Below are 20,078 nucleotides of genomic sequence, written 5' to 3'. Positions count from 1 at the left end.
CTTATAGAACTCCTCAGCAAAATAGATATAAAAGGACAGAGCTGGGCCAGGGGCTAATGCGCAAGATGGCCGCCAAGCGCAATCCACGTCTAGTCACGCGCCACATCCTCGGACAACTTTAGATGATAGGATGTCGTAATCTGATGGAATACTGTCGAAAGAGGCTACTAAAAGGGGCGCCTGACTTGAGAGAGAATGGGTTAGCGAACTCGGGGTCTTTAGCTTAGTCTAGGCGTGATGTATGCTAAGCTGTTGTCTATCTAACCTTCCTCGGCCAACTCTTGTAGGAGGACACTTAAGCCCTAGGGCAGCAGTGTAAATGTCAATTCTAAGGATTTGAAAGTGGAATTGAAATAAACTCAAAACTAAGGAGCTTATGTGCAATTCAAATATCCTTACTTTGATGAAATGTGCGCACGATGAAGGTATACTTCCTGCAAAAACTGGAGAGAACTGGGAGTCCTCAGCTACAGGTAAGCTTGTTAGTGCCGACGTCACTACAGCTCTCGCTACAATCGTGATGTTACTCTATTTAGATCTGAATTCCTTTATGAGGTAGAGTGGAAGGGAAGAATTTTATCAGTGGTATACTGCTAGTCGTAAGGGTGACTAAAAGCGAGGGCTAACACAGGGAAGAGCTGTGCTAGGACTCTGGAGGAAGGATAGTGGCTCAGAGCTAAAAGCATAATCAGAATGATAAGATGTACAGTAGGGCAATGGAGATTAGCATAAGAGAGCACACCTAACCGCATGGAGGAGTTTAACCTCAGTTTTACGGCCGGATGCCCTTCACGACGCCAATTGCACAAGGTGGCGGCTATACACAGCTCCTTATGAGACGGCTTAAGGGCGCTTTTCAAGATGGCGGCTATCGATCTGCACAAGATGGCTGCGATACATAGGCTCCTATGAGACGCCCTATTGACGCTTGCGCAAGATGACGGGTGTCTAATTCTACAAGATGGGGGCTATACACAGCTCCTTATGAGACAGCTTAAGGGCGTTTGCGCAAGATGGCGGCTATCCAATTGCACAAGGTGGCTGCTATACAAGGCGCCCTATTAACGCTTGCACAAGATGGCGGCTATCTAATTGCACAAGATGGCTGCGATACATAGGCTCTTATGAGACGCCGTATGGACGGTTGCGCAAAATGGCGGGTATCTAATTCTACAGGATGGAGGCTATACACAGCTCCTTATGAGACAGCTTAAGGGCGCTTTTCAAGATGGCGGCTATCTAATTGCACAAGATGGCTGCGATACATAGGCTCTTATGAGACGCTCTATTTGCGCTTGCGCAAGATGGCGGCTATCTAATTGTACAAGATGGCGGCTATACATAGGCTCTTATAAGAGGCCCTGTTGACGCTTGCGCAAGATGGCGGCTATATAATTGCCCAAGATTTCGACTACACATAGCTTCCTCTGAGACGTCCTATGTGTGCTTGCGCAAGATGGCGGCTATCTAATTGCACAAGATGGCTGCTTTACATACGCTCTTATAAGACACCCTAGGGACGCTTGCACAAGTTAGCGGCTATATATAGCCTCCTATGAGACAGCCATGGGTGATTGCGCAAGATAGCGGCTTTACATGGGCTCTTATGAGAATCCCTAAAGACGCTTACGCAAGGTGACGGCTATCTAATTGCACAGGATGGCTGCGATACATAGGCTCTTATGAGACACCCTAGGGACGCTTGCACGAGATGGCGGCCATCTCATTCTACAACATGGGGCTATACAGAGCTCCTTATGGGATGGCTTAATGGCGCTTGCGCTGGATGGCGGTTATCTAATTGCACAATATGGCTCCTATACATAGACTCTTATGAGACGCCCTATGGACGATTGAGCGAGATGGCGGCTATCTAACTGCACAAGATGGGGAGTATACATATCTTCTTATGAGACGTCCTAGGGGTGCTTGCGCAAGATGGTTGCTATACATAGGCACTTATGAGACTCCATAAGGAAGCTTGTGCAAGATAGCGGCTATACATAGGCTCTTGTAAGACGCACTAGGGACGCTTTTGCAAGATGGCCGCTATACATAGGATCTTTTGAGACGGTAATGGCAATTACACAATATAGCGGCTGTACATGGGCACTTGTGATACGCCCTAGGGACGCTTGCGCAAAGTGGCGGCTATACACAGGCTTATACGGAGAAAGCTAGCTTAGAGGCTACGGCACAAATTGGCCGCCGTTCTTATGAGACGGCTTAAGGGAGCTTGCGCAGGAGGGTGGCTATACCTAGGCTCTTATAGGCTCTTATGAAGCGGCCATAGGTGATTGCACAAGATAGCGACTATACATTGGCTCTTATGGAGAAAGATGATGGCTATGGACGCTTGCGCTAGGTGGTGGCTATACACAGGCACTTATGGATAAAGCTAGCCCATGGGGCTACAGCACAAGATGGCAGCTATACATAGGCTCTTATGGCCTCTCCCTCCTCCGAAGGGATACAGGCGCCCTCCTCCTCATCCGTGTAGCAAAAGGGATAAAGTGTACCTCTTGCTAGAAAAAGGGAAAATGGTTAAAAGGAATACTTCCTCTTAGCCAAAGGGCAAAAGGGCTTCTCTTCCTGGCAAAAGGACCAGAAAAGGCTAATCCTCCTGGCAAAATAGAAAAGGGTACCTCTTCCTAGCAAAAAATGCAAACGGGCAAAAAGAACACTTCCTCCTCATCTGTAGGGCAAAAGGGCAAAATGGCACCTCTCCCTAGTAAAAGGGAAAAAGGGAAACTGGGAAAAAGAACACCTCCTCGTCCGTAGAGCAAAAGGAAAAAACGGCACCTCATCCTAGAAAAAGGCCAAAAGGGCTCTCCTAAAAAAGGCAAATGGGCAAAAAGTACATTTCTTCCTTATCTAAAGAGCAAAAGGGCTCCTCCTCCTGGCAAAAGGACTCCTCGTTAAGATTACTGACGTTACCTCCATCCCTCGTCTTACAGACAGTTGCTTTCCTGAATTGAACGTTACATTACAAACAAATATACTTACGTTATGTAGCGTTATCCTCATCGCATAAGTTTTTCGATTGAGGAGAAAGCAGTAGGAAGAGGTGGCGGTAAGGAGAAGGTAATACTTTCTTCAGCATGCAAAAATGTTGTAGGATAAGCAAATGCTGTATCCGACAAAACAATACAGGTTCAATCTAGTTACAGAATGCAATTGTAAAAGTATAGACTAGACATGCTGTATGTCTTTATCCGACAAGGCAAAACATGTTGACTGTTAAAAAAATACTTTTATCCCTACTGTGCTTCGTAAAGACAAGTTACAATTAGCACACACTGCAATTGATTGTAGAACAAGACGAAACATGTTGGTTATCAGTGTTCAGAACAGAAAAACTTATAACGCAAAACATGCTGAGATTAATCCCTTCGTTGATACAATCGCATTCTTATGCAATAGAATTGCAAATGTCCATTTTTGCCAGTTGTTTTACGTCGCACAGACACAGATAGGTCTAACGGCGACGATGGGATAGGAAAGGGCTACGAGTTGGACGGAATCGGCCGTGGCCTTAATTAAGGTACAGCTCAAGCATTTGCCTGGTCTGAAAATGGGAAACCTCGCAAAACCATTTTCAGGGCTGCTGACAGTCTGGTTCGAACCTACTATCTCCCGAATACTGGATACTGGCCGCACTTAAGCGACTGCAGCTATCGAGCTCGGTAAAATTTCAAATGTTGTATATCTCCATCGGACATACTCCTTCTTAATCACATAGATTCAAACCCTATTCTCTTATCGCAAACTTGGGTAGTAAAATTAAACAGAACGCTAGTGCTATAGGAAATACACTGCTTACATTATATCCTCTAGCAGTCGAACAAATTGTCTGATAAACATGTGTCATGAAATATCGGTTCGGAAACTCATGTAGCTCATGCGGAAAGTGAAATTAAACAGAACGCCTACTGCTATAAGGAACAAATTGTTCACATTTAAGCCCCTAGCAGTCGAACAAATTATCGGACAAACATGTAACGTGAAATTTGTGTTCGGAAACATATTATTTCAATCTGTTGGCATGGGTTACAAGCATGTAGCTTGTGCAGGAGGGGGCTACTAAGCATGATGACTGCGAATGGTGAACCGCAAAATAATCATGCTACACACATGATAGGGAATCGGACCCAGGTGTCACGTCTTATCAGGAGGGCTATGGGATAAATGGACTCTCCATCCTCCTCCTCTCGCTAGGGATAAAGGGCTAATGGGCTAAAGGACAAGAGGTCTCCTCCTCCTCCTCCTCCTCCTCCACCTCACCATACCCTCCACCTAGAAGGAGTTAGCTGAAGTTGGTACACTTTTTACAGCAGCAAAACCCTTATCGAGTGTTATCCGCAAGAACGCTTATACATGTTAGGTGAACCAAATTAATCTCTATTGGTAAACGGTTTTGTGTTCGGAACCGAAGAAATGCATGTCACACATAACAGTGAATGGAACCCAGGGGTCACGTCTTATCAAAATTACCTAATGAAGAATAAAAACCCGACCTATTAGTGATGCACTGAGTTGCGTCTTTCTAACAGAAATCAGTATCTGCTTGAAAGCTTTTTAGTGCTTGGAACACTGAACTCTCCAAGATGGCAGGAGTGAGGTAAGCGATGTTCTGGTGTTGGATTTTAAATTCAGCGCCACGACGTGCATATGAGGTCTAGCGCCGTTATGATGACAGCAGTGAGGTTAGCAATGCTCTATTGTCCTTAAAAGTGAGGTTAGTGCCCGTCAAGATGACAGCTATCAAAAAAGCAAGTGGCTTTGTTTACAAGCAAGAGAACGTGGGTGTGACGGCCACGTGGTACGCTACGTCAGCACCCGAAGTTCAAAATCCATGTCCATGTGGTTAGAACTTGTCAAAATTCACGTAGATTTTAAATGCAGTGCTCTATGTCGTTAAGTATAGCACTAAGAATACCATGTTTTAAAACCTTGTGAACATAGCTGCAGTAAGAATAGCAATGTTTAAAAGAGTGTACTAATTACCTATCGATTATACATGCTTCGACTATCGTACTAAACTTATTCCGCTAGAGTGTACAACAGAAGTATAATTGGATGGTCTTGCCGCCTCCTCCCGCGGGAAATTTGAATTTTGGCGGGAGATTTGAATATGTAAACAAAGCCACGTGGTTTTTGACAGCTGTCATCGACGACAACGCATCGCTAACCTCACTGCTGCCATCTTAACGGGCCTAAACCTTAGTGGTACCAACTTAACCTCACAAGCAGTAGATTTGAATTTGTAAACAAATTCACGTGCTTTTTGACAGACAACAACGTATCGCAAACCTCAGTGCTACCCTCTTAACTGGCCTAAACCTTAGTGCTGCCAACTTAACCTTATTAGCGCGAAATTTGAATCGGTAAACAAAGCCACGTGCAGCTGTCATCCGCCATCTTTAATCTACAGAGCACCGTGCTGCCCTCTTTAGCTAGATACCTTTGGAATGTGGTGGTGGCAATTTGAAAAATTCTACATTCTCTTGTTTGGAAACAAACCCATGCGCATTTCTGACAGCTATCATCCGAGATCTTTAATCCAGAGAGCACCGTGCTGCCCTCTTTACCTACTTACCTTTGAAATGTGGTGGTGGAAAATTCCACGTGCTGTTGTTTGGAAACAGACCCATGTGCTTTTTTGACAGTCTTCATCCACCACCCTTAATCAATAGAGCACCGTGCTGCACTCTTTAGTTTACATGTGGTAGCGGCCAATTCCACGTGTTCTTGTTTGGAAACAAACCCATGCGCTTTTTTGACAAGCAGCCATCTTTAATCAACAGAGCATCGTGCTGCTATCTTGCTGGTAATGTTTTACGTCACAGCTGTCATCAACCCTCTTGCATTGCTAACCTTAGTGCTGCCCTCTTTAGCTACTTACCTTTGAGGCGGACTATTTGAAAGAAATCTATTTGACAAGCTGTCATCCGCCATATTGCATCGCAAACCTCAGTGGTGCACTCTTTAGTTGAAATGTGGTAGCGGATAACTTGAAAAATTCTTTTTGACAAGCAGCTATCTTTAAACTACAGAACACCGTGCTGTTAATTTGCGGGTAATTCCACCCGCTGTCATCCACCATCTTTAATCAACAGAACACCGTGCTGCTATCTTTACCGTAGTAGCGAGTAATTTAAAATCTAGATGCTTTTCTAACAGCTGCCATCCGCCATCTTGCATTGCAAACTTCAGTGCTGCACTCTTTAGTTGAATTGTGGAGGCGGATAATTTGAAAAATTCTTTTTTGACAAGCAACATCTTTAATCAACAGAGCACCGTGCTCCCATCTTTAGCTACCGCTATCATACATCGCTTACCTCAGTGCTGCACTCTTTAGTTGAAACGGGGTGTCGGTAAATTCGAACAAGTTTAATCATACATCGGGGGGAGCTAGAGTAAGCACGTTCTGCAGTGATGACCTCATCATGCATGTTTAGACTTGTTCTTTTTCTTAAGAGTAAGTCGGTGTAAAGGAATGTGGTGGCGGCAAATTCGAACAAGTTTAAACATGCAACGGGAAAGCTAGAGTAAGCACGTGGTGCAGTAATGACGACATCGTGCATGTTTAGACTCGTTCGTTTTCTTAAAAGTAAATCGGTGTAAGGAAGACAATAAGTACAACATTTTTGAATGCGATTAAATATTTATTTACAATCTACTACAACATGGTTCGTTTTGCTGCTGACAAGGTTGGTATGCTTCTTAACAACGTATGCTTCTGAAATGCCTCCTGCAACATTCAAATTAAACAAAACATTTAGAAATATATTATACTAAGTATGTTATGCTTTACAGATAAGATCATACACTTCTTACCTTGTTGTTATTCCTTTTCTGAATCATCATCATCATCATCATGAGGTACTAGAGAAAGTTCATTCATGCACTGTGTACAGTGTTCAATCCTCGGATTTGGTCCATCCCAATCATCATCAAAATTTTCTCCTCGATGCTTGTAATGTCGTTCACAAGTTCGATTGACATCTTACTGTGCGGAGGAAGGATGTCCTAAAACTTATGTACGTAAGAGGCAGCGTGCATAGATATAAATTCTGGCGGTAAGTATGGAATAACATGTTTTGGCATCGAGGTTCTGTGTTTATAGAACATCTTAATAGCCTCACTCACTCGTGTAAGATAAATAAGATGTTGCTTATGAGCATGCAAACAGCATGCACATTTACAATTTTGTTCCATAGCGTACGACGTCGAAGCACACACTCATGTAAATGATAAAGAGCTATTCTTATTTATAGTCTCGTAACAATATTCGTTAGCGGATGGTAAGTAACATCACTCATATGAATAATAAGACCATGGGCTGCTGTGTTAGCAGGAATGTTTTCAGATGTTTCAAATTCTAAACGAATATCAACTGGAGGTTCTTTTATAGATTCTTCATGATAAGAGCAGTCCATAAATACAATCGGTGCTTTAAATTCTTGAGGTGAAAATAGCGGACGATCTTCTTTCTGATAATACGAGGATTGAAATTTACAAAACATGTCATAGTTATCCCAAAATTACTTTTCTCAGAGTTAATGTCTATGTTTTCGTAGGGATACGTAATTCCGTTGAGATATAGTCTAACGTGTCTTAATTTACAGTGATCAAACAGTGAGCTATCTTCTTCGTGATTGAATTTAAGATTAGTTCGAAATCCAAAAAAATATACAAGGGCTTCTCAGTAAAACGTGATGTTTTAACAGCCCAGCTATGCTTGTTTGTAGGTGGTAACACAGGATATTCATGCAGTTCCTAACTTCGAAACCGTATAGGTAATGGTGTATGATTTTCTACAATCTTGAGCAATCGAAGTTTTCACGATCAGATAAGGTTACATGTGGAATCCTCCACAGCATACGATGAAGTGTTATTTTCGATTCTACAGGTGTTTCTACTTCTTTAAGAGAATTGTAAGCACTTCGATCACGGATTAGAATATGCTCTTGTTTTGCGTTGATTATAATACGTGTAAAGTCTTCTGCGAAGCCAAAAATATGTTTCAGTGATAACATACCCGTAAAAGTTCCATCCTCATTAATAATCCAGTCGTTAGTAGCTTTTGGACACCACCCTGCCATCCGCAAAAGATTACTTTCTTCATCACAGAAAGAAGGGTAGAGTTTCATTGCGCTTGTAATTCCAACATTTTTCGTTCGATCTATTTCAACATTATTTACTCCATATCGCGCTTCAGAAAAGAGAAAAGCTAGAGCATGGTTGTTTAGTTGTGATGTGCTTGGTCCACTTCCATCCGACTTTTCTAGTCGTCCTTCAATATAGAGGTAACATTCATGTGGTAAGGTGTATACATCTTGCTGATTAATAATAAAGTGAATTTCATCATTGTTATTTAATCCAAACGTAAAAGGTTGATAGGAATGAAGCTCTCTTCGTACTACACCTTCACGAGTTTCTATTGTATTCGTAATGTATAACATTTCTTCCATTCTGTTGTATTAGTGTATATCCTAAATCTTGGAGTATCTGCTTATGGGTATCTGTTAACTCGATGAGTCTCTGCACACATGTAGTGTGTCTTCTGAATGTACACCGTGTTTTATAGATGTTTTTGATATTGGTTTGAGATGTAGTTTGTAAGCTACGTACGCGTGCCGATCTAAATGAATAAGCTGATTATGTTTATTTACAAGTCTAAGAGTAATGTTTCTAATGTGTTTTACAGACACAGGATGATAAAGAACTACTGCTGGTTTCTCACAAATAGTACAACCACGTTCCTCTGTAACAATCAAGTCGTGCAGGACGTGTGAAGGTTGCAGATTACTATTCAAGTCTGTAATAATATTACAAGTAATGTTCACATTATAATCATCGAAGAGTTTTATAGGTTGATCACACTCGTAACGTACGTTGGGTAGGAGCTCCCTCGATGAAAATCCAAGCGATGGTCCAATCGAATCAGGTTGTGATTTGAAGTCAATCTTAGATGATGATGATGTTGCTGATAGTGATTGAGAACTTGTAATTATGATTACTAAAACGATCTTCTCCAAACTGATCAATTAACGTACTTTCAATATAGTCATGAATATTTTCTACTGAATAACTACCTGAGGGTAGTGTTAGCGCATAATTATCGTAATAGAACTTGTTTACACCATCACGCACATTATAGATTTTATTCTAGCTTTCAAACTATACCAGTCCAAGACTATGTGGCCGATAGCCAAGTTCGATCGGCGGATTAAAATATACGGTTGTTTCAGGTCCTTCTCCACGAACACCAAACGTTCTTTCACTGTTCGTCATCGCGTAGACACTAATGCTCTTTCTCTACTGTCTGGGTTTGATATAAGAACATAAGACATAATCGTCCGCACATGCGTGTATTAAATTTTTGCACACGGTTTTTATTGTAAACAATGTCTGCACTGCTTCCGAAATAACGTATGAGCTCAAAAGAAGGAGGTAAGTCTCCGTAGCTATCAAAATACCATACTGTAGATTTACGTTATACATAAGCAACGTATTGAGTTCCAGATTCGCGACTGTTGTCCAAGTTAATTACGGCACATTCACGTTCACGTGGGCGCGCTGGTAGTTGACCGCGCATATACACTCCTCGAAAATAATGAATTCCTAGTTATTTAGCAAACGTAAAACTTCATCATGCGTTAGAGCTTGATGTGGCAGTGCATTCACTAGACGTTTTTTGGAGAAATGTAGAAAGCAGAAACTTTCTTGTATGGGGCTAGCTTCATGTTCACAACTTTGCCTCGTAATGCAATTGCCTCCATCGTCTTGTTATGACGTTCACACTCTTTCAATTGTTTCGCTTCTTCTACAGCCTTGACAGTTCTCGCTACAGTACTAGCATCACCTAGCAATGACCCTAAAGCTGCTAGGCCAGCAAACAGCACAGGAAGAAATCCTCCTCGTTTTGGTACAGGAATAATTCGTGCACGTTTACTAAATATTGCTCAGCACTTTGGAGAAATTCTCGCTGCGCGTAATGCCTTAGTAATAGCTACACGAGGTTTGTATTCCCTCGAATAGCTTTTCGCGCAGCCTTTATAACATATTTCCATCCTACAGTTTTTACTTTCTTCTTCTTGATGTCCTTTGGATGTCGTTGTTTTGCCATGCTGTACACGACTTTACTAGTCAAGAGCAAATCATAAACTAACCGTTACCTCTTGTTTCGTTTAATATATATTACTATTACGTACTTTATGATTCAGTTATCGTGAAGATTATAAAGCAGCAGGACACACTACCTGTTACCGACATTGTACCACATCTCTTACCTAGTTCTAGTACAACTGCAAGAAAACGTCATGGAACGTTGTTTCCCTTTACTGTTCGATGTATTATATCAGGCCCGTCGGGATGCGGGAAAACAAATTTTTACTCACACTTATTACTTCTGTAAATGGTGTACGCTTCGAGAATATTTACGTTTTCGCAAAATCACTCTATCAACCGCTATATACTATTCTACAAACTGTAATGCACGATCTAGTTAAAGATGGAATAAGATATTTTAAATTTAATTCGCATGAGCAAGTACCATCACCAGACGATGTGCTTCCTAATTCTCTTATGATCTTTGATGATGTCGACACAGAACAGCAAAACGTTATTCGTGCATTCTTTAGAATGGGACGGCATAAATATGTTGATTACATCTATTTGTGTCAAACATATTCTCGTGTGACTAAGCAATTGATAAGCGACAACGCAAATGTTATTGTGCTTTTTCGGCAAGATGAGCGCAACATGCGACATGTGTATAACGACCATGTTAACACTGATATGACATTCGATGACTTTAAAAGTATGTGTGCTAAATGTTGGTCATTACACCGTTACAGCTTTTTAGTTATTAATAAAGAAAGTGATGTTCAGCATGGACGATATCGCATGGGTTTCGATCATTTTATATGCATTAACACAGAATTACAGTAACTACTTGATTAAAAAGCATCATCATGTTAACAAAACATACCATCCAACCTCAAAACAATATTCGACGGATATTTAAAAAGCATAAACGAATTCAAGCAGACACGGATTTCTTTTTAAAAACACAACTAAGTGCACCACTCAAAGAAATGTTTAATTCTACTTCATTACCGCAGTCTACTTCAGGTTTTGCTTCTATGCAAACATCATATAATCAAGAGAAGAAGAAGAAAAGCATGAACAAGATAAGGAAGAGAAGAAGCAGAATGTAGATCAAGAAGAGGAAGGGGAAGATAAGGAAGAAGAAGAACTTAATGATACATCACCATCTAAGCGTGTTGAGTTTTTAACTACAGATGTTATTGCTGAAACACCCACTAAATCGACGCAAAATCTACCACCTTTGTCTGAGGTTATGATAACACCAGAGTATCGCAATCAATTTATTCAAGATACCTATGGATCTCTCTTTGCACCTTATATAGATAAACTTTTCTCAGGACGAAATGACACTATCTACGGTATTCGCTACGAAGATGACTGTTTCTGGATAGGAAATTCAAATGTTAAGATTAATAACAACAAACTCATTGTAAAAGGTGTTACCTATAAACTTACAAAAAGGACTCTTAGAACTTCTTTTCTCACAAATACCTGACAAAGATATAATTTTACAAGATGATCTTAAAAAATATAAAGCAATACTTTTGCTACTGACGAAACACGACGTAATTACAAGAGGTCAGAAGCTGTAAATGCAAATAAGAATTACAAGTATCGTGAGTTTATCTCTAAGCTGTTTCCGACTGCACGTAGTCTTGATGTTATCTACAAGCCTTTGTTGCCGTATGTGGATGTAAGATACTGGAATGACCCAAACTTACTCGTTGAACGATTACAACTTTTAAGAGCATCGCAAGAGGCTGGTCACACAGGTCACGGATCGGAAATTCCAGAAATAGAAAGAGAAATACGTCATGCCGGTATTATTTTGTAATGACTCGTCAAGAGGAGATCTCAACTGTAAAGGTAAACATCGCACATGAGTTACAAAAACCAGCACGTCGCACCTACTGTCGCAGGCGCGTTATTGCACGAGGAAAAGATGATCTCTGGCAAGCAGACTTAGTAGAAATGATTCCATATGCCTCTAGTAATAAGGGGTATAAGTATCTACTTACGGTTATCGATGTATACTCCAAGTTTGCTTTTGCACAACCCGTGCGTTCTAAAACAGCAGCTCAAGTTAAAGAAGCATTTAAACACATTGTTGAAGAATCGAAACGTTGCCCAAGGCTTCTTCAAACTGATCAAGGTAAAGAGTTTTACAACAAGGATTTTTCTTCTTACATCAAGTTACTTGGCATTCAACACTACTCTGCGTTCAGCAATCTCAAGGCAAGAGTTGTAGAACGATTTAATCGTACACTCAAAACAATGATGTGGCGAGAATTTACAGCACAAGGTTCATATCGTTGGACTGATCTGCTACCTAGACTTTTATCTACCAACAAAGATTCACCTCATCTCACTATCGGAACAAAGCCACGTCTTGTTACAAAGAATACACCTCGTATAAATGCTATTCACGTTGTAATTAAAACAGCTGATCCACGTCGCCATCGCTTTAAAGAAGGTGATTTTGTTCGCATCAGCAAACACAAGTCTATCTTTGCAAAAGGATACACACCTAACTGGAGCACTGAAATTTCTCAAATCAGAAATGTTAAGCTTACTAATCCAGTTACGTATTAATTCGCGATCTCAGAGGACAGCCTATTGAAGGAAGATTCTACATCGAAGAACTGCAGAAAAAATATCCTTATCACTATTTAGTTGAACGTGTTATTCCACGTCGTGGGAATAAACTGTATGTTAAATGGCTTGGTTTTAATAACAGCTTTAATTAATGGATTAATAAAGAGGATGTACTTTAAATCTTACGTGTGTTTTCATTTAATCCTCTAGAACTCCTTCCTTCTAAGTCACTAGGATATTCTGTAGGATTAGACAACACCTGTAATATGTTTTGACAGTTCATATTTATTTTAGAATATATATTTATCCTTTGTTTATTTTACGGTCTTTTTCACTCAGTTTTCGTTTTATTGCACTAACAACGACAAGTGCTGCTATCTTCTTCTGAGCAGCTGAAGCACTAAGTAATAACACACACAGCATAACTTTACGAAGCAGATTTTAACAGCTACACGACATACTCTGTGCAGGCGGCATGTAACCACGTGTCAGGCGAACGTTTTCTAGGGCCTCAGGGGAGGTGAAGCTCGAGGAAAAGATCAATCACTTTATTGATGAGTCCATGTCCAACATGCTTCCTCATCTTTTCCCAGCACGTTTCTTCACCTTTTACTTGTTTACTCTCTCCGCAGCCATGATAAGTGTTTATAAGTGAAGACAACTCGTTAGTTTTCGGTCCGTGATACAGTTTAATTACTTGACATGTACGCCACTGTCTCACAGAAGGTCTTCTACCTGTACTCACGTGTTCATGATGTAAACTACAAGTTTGAAGCTCTTACAAAACAGGATCATTAGTCCACTCACGAGGCACCTTACCCCAAATCTTCTTTACAGCATTCGCAGCTACATAACCAAACATGCCTTTGGTATTGCATTTAACTCTTCTTCAGTAAAAGTGTTTAGTTTCTTTCTGCATGCATAAAACTTTACGATCGCCTTTTCAACTGCGTCACACTTAGTATCTGGTAGAAATGACGTGATGTCTTTACTCTACAAATGTTTCTTTTACACTAAGGTTATTTCGACACTGCAGTTTACATATGTTGTTCACTTCCCGGCATGCACTGCAACACAACCAATCAAAGAGCATGCATACATGTTGTAAAGATTGTTTACTTGTTTCTCTACTATGCTCTTTCGGAAGAGTTTTAAATGATGGGCACCCCAGTTCATGCAAGTCGATAATTTCGCACGATGATGGTAGTAAATCACGCAACCATTCTTTCTTTTCACAACCCTTTAAAAGAACAAGATCTGCTCTTGACAAATGTGCATTCATCATTAAACGTAGAAAACGATAAGGTATTTCTTTTTCTTCCCACTTCAAACTTAAATAGTTTTCAATCCACTGAGTCTGCTTTTTATCTTCATCTGTTTGCAAACAGTAAGGGAACGGTGGGCTAAATACTGAACTAATAGGTTTTGGTGCCCACAACACACTGCAATCAAACATAGCCACCTCTTTAAACACAAATTTGTTGCCGTTTACTTTAAAGCCTTGCACATCAACTATTAATGTTTTCGTCATGTTTCATTGTTTCTCGAAGACTAAAGCTTTTAGTCAACGAACGGGTTTAAACATGCACACCTACTATAACGTCATCGCTGCAGCACATGCACACTCTTGCTTTTATGATGCATACGTATTGCATTCCTTTCACCTACTTACTCTTGAGAAAACGAACAAGTCTAAACATGCATGATGACGTCATCACCGCAGCACGTGCTTACTCTAGCTCCCCCGATATCTGATTAAACTTGTTCGAATTTGCCGCCACCACATTTCAACTAAAGAGTGCAACACCGGTGTAAGCGATGTTAGATAGCGGTAGCTAAAGTGGCAGCACGGTGCTCTGTTGATTAAAGATGCCTCATTGTCAAAAAGAATTTTTCAAATCATCCGCCACCACATTTCAACTAAATAGTGCAGCACTGAGGTTTGCGATGCAAGATGGCGGATGACAGCTGTTAGAAAAGCATCTAAATTTTAAATTGCTCACTACTACGACAAAGATAGCAGCACGGTGTTCTGTTGATTAAAGATGGTGGGATGACAGCGGGTGGAATTACCCGCAAGATAGCAGCACGGTGTTCTGTAGTTTAAAGATGGCTGCTTGACAAAAATAATTTTTCAAATTATACGCTACCACATTTCAACTAAAGAGTGCAGCACTGAGGTTTGCGATGCAAGATGGCGGATGACAGATTGTCTAATAGATTTTTCAAATAGTCCGCCTCAAAGGTAAGTAGCTAAAGAGGGCAGCATTAAGGTTAGCAATGCAAGATGGTGAATGACAGATGTGACGTAAAAAATACCAGCAAGATTGCAGCACGATGCTCTGTTCATTAAAGATGGCAGCTTGCCAAATAGAATTTTTCAAATTAACCGCCTCAAAGGCAAGTAGCTAAAGAGGGCAGCACAATGCTCTCTTGATTAAAGATGGCTGCCTGTCAAAAAGAGCATAGTTTGTTTCCAAACAAGAACACGTGGAATTTGCCGCAACCACATTTCAACTAAAGAGGGCAGCACGGTGCTCTCTGGATTAAAGATGGTGAATGACAGCTGAAAAGCACGTAGAATTTGTTTCCAAACAAGAGAACTTGGAATTTGCCGCCACCACATTTCAAGTACAAAGTGCAGCACGGTGCTCTGTTGATAAAAGACGGCGGATGACAGCTGTCAAAAAAGTACGTTGACTTGTTTCCAAACAAGAGCACGTGGAATTTGCCGCCACCACAATTAAAGGTATCTAGCTAAAGAGTGCAGCACTGTCCTCTCTGGATTAAAGATAGCGGATGACAGCTGTCAGAAAAGCACATGGGTTTGCTTCCAAACAAGGGCACGTAGAATTTGCCGCCACCACATTTCAACTAAAGAGTGCAGCACGGTGCTCTGTTGATTAAGGATGGCGGATGAAGGCTGTCAGAAAAGCACATGGGTTTGTTTCCAAACAAGAGCACGTGGAATTTGCCGCCACCTCATTTCAAAGGTAAGTAGCTAAAGAGGGCAGCACGGTGCTCTCTGGATTAAAGATGGCGGATGATAGCTGTCAGAAATACGCATGGGTTTGTTTCCAAACAAGAGAATGTAGATTTTTTCAAATTGCCGCCACCACATTTCAAAGTATCTAGCTAAAGAGGGCAGCACGGTACTCTGTAGATTAAAGATGGCGGATGACAGCTGCACGTGGCTTTGTTTACCGATTCAAATCTCGCGCCAGTAAGGTTACGTTGGCAGCACTAAGGTTTAGGCCCGTCAAGATGACAGCACTGAAGTTAGCGATACGTTGTTGTCTGTCAAAAAGCACGTGGCTGTCAAAAAGCACGTTGATTTGTTTACCCTGTGAAAAAAGCACGTGGATTTGTTTAGCGATTCAAATCTCGCTCTAGTGAGGTTAAGTTGGTACACTAAGGTTTAGGCTCCTTAAGATGGTAGCACTGAGGTTTACGATACGTTGTTGTCCGTCAAAAAACACGTGGCTGTCAAAAAGCACGTGGATTTGTTTACAAATTCAAATCTCGCGCTTGTGAGGTTAAGTTGGTACCACTAAGGTTTAGGCCCGTTAAGGTGGTAGCAGTGAGGTTAGCGATACGTTGTTGTCGATGACAGCTGTCAAAAAGCACGTGGCTTTGTTAACAAATTCAAATCTCGCGCCAAAATTCAAATTTCCCGCCAATATTCAAATTCAAAACTCCTGCCAAAATTCTAATTTCTCGCCAAAATTCAAATTTCCCGCCGGAGGAGGCGGATGAACCATCCAATTATACTACTTACAACAATCGCTCGTGTGTGTGCTGCTACCTTAGCATGGCCTATGTGCAATAACTTAATGACGTATGCGTGAAATTTGAAATCTACGTGATTTTTGACAAGTTCTAACCACGTGGGCAAGAATTTTGAACTTCGGGTGCTGACGTAGCATGCCACGTGAACGTCGCGACCACGTGCTCTTGATTGTAAACAAACCCACGTGCTTTTTGACGGCTGTCATCTTGACGGACCCTATCGCACTTTTAAGGACAATAGAGTATCGCTAACCTCACTGCTGTCATCTTCAAGGCGCTGAACCTCATATGCACATTTAAAGTCCAACACCAGAACATCGCTTACCTCACTGCTGCCATCTTGGAGAGTTGAGTGTTCCAAACACTAAAAATCTATCAAGCAGATACTGATTTCTGTTAGAAAAACGCAACTCAGTGCATCACTAATAGGTCGGGGGTTTTATTCTTTATTAGGTAATTCTGATAAGACGTGACCGCTGGGTTCCATTCCCTGTTATGTGTCGCATAAATTTCTTCAGTTCCGAACACAAAACCAGTTACCGATAGAGATTAATTTGCTACACCTAACAAAGTAGAAGCGTTCTTGCAGATAACAGTCGATAAGAATGTTGCTGCTGTTAAAAATGTACTAATTTCAGCTAACTCCTTCTAGGAGAAGGAGGGCGCGGTGAGGTGGAGGAGGAGGAGGAGGAGCCCTATTTTCCTTTAACCCATTAGCCCTTTATCCCTAGGGGGAGAAAGTGGAGGTGGAGGAGAAGGAGGAGGAGGAGGAGGATTCTTTTCAGCCTTTTGCCCTTCGGATAAGACGTGACACCTGCGTCACATTCCCTATCATGTGAGTAGCATGATTATTTTTCGGTTCAGCATTTTGCAATCATCTTGCATAGTAGCCCTCTCCTGCACAAGCTACATGCTTGTAACCCATGCCAACAGATTGAAATAATATGATTTCGAACCCAAATTTCAATTTACATGTTTATCCGATAATTTATTCGACTGCTAGGGGCTTAAATGTAACCAATTTGTTTCTTATAGCACAAGGCGTTCTGTTTAATTTCACTTTCCGCACGAGCAACATGCTTTAACCCATGCCAACAGATTGAAACAAGAAGTTTCCTAACCGATATATCATGTTACATGTTTATGCGATAAGTTGTTCGACTGCTGGAGGCTTAAATGTAAGCAGTGTATTCCTTATAGCACTAGTGTTCTGTTTAATTTTACTTTCCATGTTTGCGATAAGAGAACAGGGTTTGCATCTATGCATTTCATATTGTAACTGAATTAGTCTTCGAAATGTATACAGATTGTTTCTGTTGCATGTGTTCAAATCCCGCAACATTTATCTCCTTTGGACAAACGTATCCCCTGAAAAGCACTAAAGTAATTATATCCGCTGTGATTAAGAAGAAGTATGTCGGATGGAGATATACAACATTTGCAATTATATTGCACAAGGGTGCGATTGTATCAACAAGGAGATTAATCTTATCATGTTTTGCGTTATAAGTTTTTCTGTTCTGAACACTGATAGCCAACATGTTTCGTCTTGTTCTACAATCAGTTCTAGTGTGTGCTAATTGTAAGTTGTCTTTACGAAGCATAGTAGGGATAAAAGTATTTTTTAATAGTCAACATGTTTCGTCTTGTCGGATAAAGACATACAGAATGTCTAGTCTATACTTTTACAATTGCATTCTTTAACTGGCTTGAACCTATATTGTCTCGTCGGATACAGCATTTACTTATCCTACAACATTTTTGCATGCTGAAAAAAGTATTACCTTCTCCTTACCGCCACCTTCTCCTACTGCTTTCTCCTCAATCGAAAAACTTATGCGATGAGGATAACGCTACATAACGTAAGTATATTTGTTTGTAATGTAACGCTCAATTTGGGAAAGCAACTGTCTGTAAGACGAGGGAATGAGCTAACCTCAATAACCGTAAGGAGGAGTCCTTTTGCCAGGAGGAGGAGCCCATTTGCTCTTTTGCCCTACTGGTAAGGATGAGCCATTTTGCCCTTTTGCACCCTTGCTAGGACAAGGAGCACTTTTGCTCTTTAGATAAGGAGGAACTGTTCTATTTGCCCATTGCCCTTTTTGAGAAGAGGAGGTGCCCTTTAGCGCTTTTGACATTTTGCTAGGAGGAGGGTCACTTTTTCCCTTTTGCCCTACAGACTATTAGGAGGTGTTCTTTTTCCCATTTGCCCTTTTGCTAGGAGGGGGTGCCATTTTGCCTTTTTGCTAGGAGGGGGTGCCATTTTGCCTTTTTGCTAGGAGGGGGTGCCCTTTAGCGCTTTTGCCCTTTTGCTAGGAGGGGGTGCCATTTTGCCTTTTTGCTAGGAGGGGGTGCCATTTTGCCTTTTTGCCCTACAGATGAGGAGGAAGTGTTTTTTTACCTATTTGCATTTGTAATAGGAAGAGGTATCCTTTTGCCTTTTTTCTAGGAGGAGAATCCCTTTTTGACCTTTTGCTAGGGAGAGAAGCCCTTTTGCCCTTTTGCTAAGCGAAGGTGTTCTTTTTGCCCATTTTTCCTGATGCTACGAAGAGGTACCCGTTTTCCCTTTTGCTATACGGATGAGGAGGAGGAGGGCGGCTGTATCCCTTCGGAGGAGGAAGAGGCCGTAATAGCATATGTATAGCTGCCATCTTTTGCAGATACCCCTCCGGGCTAGCTTTATCCATAAGAGTCTGTGTATAGCCGCCATCTTGCGCAAGCGCCCTTAAGCCGTCTCCTAACAGCAGCCGCCATCTTCCACAGTAACCTCTGACTAGGAGCTAGCCTCATAAGAGCCTGTGTACAGCCGCCATCTTGCACCGTAGCTCCTAAGCCAGCCTTCTCCATATATGCCTCTGATAGCCGCCATCTAGCGCAAGCGTCCATGGCCATCATCTTTCTGCATACGAGCCCATGTATAGTCGCCATCTTGTTCAATCACCTAAGGCCGTTTCATAAGGGCCTATGTATAGCCGCCATCTTGCGCAAGCAGGCTTAAGCCGTCACATAAGAGCCTACGTGTAGCCGCAATCTTGCGCAAGCACCCTTAAGCCGTTTTATAAGAGCAGCCGCCATCATGTGTAGTAGCCTCTAAGCTACCCTTCTCAAAATAAGCCTGTGTATAGCCGCCATCTAACGCAAGCGTTCATGGCCATCATCTTTTTCATTAGAGCCCATGTATAGTCGCCATCTTGTGCAACCATCTATGGCCGTTTCATAAGAGCCTATGTATAGACGCCAACTTGTGCAATCACCCATAGCCATCTCATAAGAGCGTATGAATAGCAGCCAAATTGTGCAATTAGATAGCCGCCATCTTGCGCAACCGTCTCTAGGGCGTCTCATAATAGCCCATTTACAGGCTCTATCTTGTGCAATCACCCATGGACGTCTTATAAGAGCTTACGTATAGCAACCATCGTGTGCAATTAGATAGCCGTCATCTTGCGCAACCGTCCATAGGGCGTCTCATAAGAGCCTATGTATCGCAGCCATCTTGTGCAATTAGATAGCCGCCATCTTGAAAAGCGCCCTTAAGCTGTCTCATAAGGAGTTGTGTATAGCCGCCACCTTGT

At 41.5% G+C, this 20,078-nt stretch overlaps 1 pseudogene; it reads left to right on the top strand.

Moving 5' to 3' along the window:
• Window positions 1-419: 419 nt before the first annotated feature.
• The window catches only part of LOC136883171 (translation initiation factor eIF2B subunit epsilon-like), a 43,379-nt pseudogene continuing 23,720 nt past the window's right edge, over window positions 420-20,078 (top strand).

Source organism: Anabrus simplex, chromosome 11, assembly GCF_040414725.1.
Source record: "Anabrus simplex isolate iqAnaSimp1 chromosome 11, ASM4041472v1, whole genome shotgun sequence".
NCBI classification, from domain to species: Eukaryota; Metazoa; Arthropoda; class Insecta; order Orthoptera; family Tettigoniidae; genus Anabrus; species Anabrus simplex.
This window is presented reverse-complemented; position numbering and strand designations above follow the sequence as displayed.